This window comes from Odocoileus virginianus, chromosome 8 (assembly GCF_023699985.2).
Source record: "Odocoileus virginianus isolate 20LAN1187 ecotype Illinois chromosome 8, Ovbor_1.2, whole genome shotgun sequence".
NCBI lineage: Eukaryota > Metazoa > Chordata > Mammalia > Artiodactyla > Cervidae > Odocoileus > Odocoileus virginianus.
Genome location: NC_069681.1, coordinates 53,376,503 through 53,378,455, shown reverse-complemented (window position 1 = coordinate 53,378,455; position 1,953 = coordinate 53,376,503).

Genomic DNA, 1,953 nt, shown 5'->3' with positions numbered 1-1,953 from the left:
ACACGACTGAAGCGATTTAGCAGCAGCCACAGCAAAAGCAGTGAATAGCAAAGTACGTGTGAAGGCCTGTGGCTTTCCTCTAAGCACCATGTTGCTCATGGAGTTTCCAGATTTAGAACCATATTAGAATTATGTCTATGCAAATTGCATTTTCCTAAACAAAATGAGTCTCTGGGAATAATCATCATCTTATGTGATCAAATCCAGTTATGTTCCCTGTGTTTTACATTACTATCTGCATTCTACAAAGGTATTATCCCCATTTTACAAATAAGAAAGTAAAATGACTTAGCTGAGACCACATATTTACTAAGTTCTGTAACTATGTGTTTTAAGTTCTACAACATCTCTGTAGGTAAAATTTTAACTTGAGCCTAATTCAAAAAAATGGATCATACATTACTGATCATACAAAGATGGATCAAATACAACTCTGGCATCTAAAGAAATCTTGGTCCAGTGAAGGAGAGAGCAATGCTCCGTATGTCTACTGCTCATACTGACCAATGCTCAGGATATATCCTATGGTGGGTAACGGCAGCTAGGAGAGTTTTACTCCCGTTGTTTTACTTTAAGCCTCTGTCTTGTCTGGGTGAGTCTAAAACCATCCTAACTTGTCTGCTTGCTACAGCTCCGATTCTGCACACTGCTATCAGAGGTAGCTTTCTAAAACACACATAAATATATACCTCTTCCCGGCTCAGATGTCTTTGGGGACTCTACATAACCTGTAAGGTAAAAGTCCAAACCCCATAACCTCACCTACAAGGTAAATATCATGAGACTGCTCTAACCTACCTTTCCAACCATGCACCCTCCACAGGCAGCCAGAGTTCAGCCAGTGCCCACTCTGTCATCAATACCATCTCCCCTTCCTCAGAGCCCTGTCTCGTCCCTAAGAACTCCCCGTCCCTCAGTGCAAAGTTCAAATGCTGTTACCTTGACTGGCTTCTCTGACTCCGCTCACACACTGATCACCACATGTGATCCTATGGCTTATTTGTGGATTTTCCTCTTCTACACCGGCCCATGGAGTCCTTTAGACACACAACCTATAACTGAATGCCAGATCTGTCATAGGTCCTCAAAAAGTGTTAGTTGAAAGAATTAATGATAAAAGGAATGGAACCCTCAGTTCAGTTCAGTTCAGTCGCTCAGTCATGTCCGACTCTCAGCACACTAATCAACAGGTAAGGTTTAAGAGGGAGAAGTTTAACTGTATAAATACAAGACAGGGAATATGCTGCTATATGCAACTACATTGTTGCTGACAACTAGAGATGTAGGCAGGCTAACAGAAATAGACTTAAAGTCTTAACAGTTCTATAAAACTTAGTATTCCATTTTCCACTAAATCAGCACTAGATAACCGAGGTAACTCTCTGAACCATACCTCGGGGGTCTTTTTACTTGGTACTCCATGAAGATGATGAGGTGATAGAACACACACTCTGTATAACAATTTCATTCTACAGGGTGAACCCATCCTCTCTGACAACAATCCTTCTCACTTCTGATGTATGAAGCACAAAGAATGGGGTCTGATGCCTGTTTCCTGCTCCTCCTCGCAAAGAATAGCTGATGACTCTTGGCCAGTATTAGTCTCATGTGGATGCTCTTCTATGGGTACCAACTGCTTCTTGCCTTTCGTGGGTCAACACTGGGCTGTCTGCTTTTGGCCTTCATGTTACTAACTACAGAAAGTTCTTAGGCTTTGTTAATGTGCTTAGTCAAAGGGCTGTCACTAAATACTTAATATACATCAATCAGATTTCAAGAAAGGATTTTTTCTCTTCAATAGGTTTCAACTTTCTACAATATGCTTTACAAAATGCTGGCATCAGCTTTACCTGTTTACAGCTCTATAATACCATAGCTATCTGCCTCTCTCTCCAACCCAAAGTTCATTAGCCGAGCATGCAGCCCAGCCTGTGTTTTCCCAGTCACTGGCAA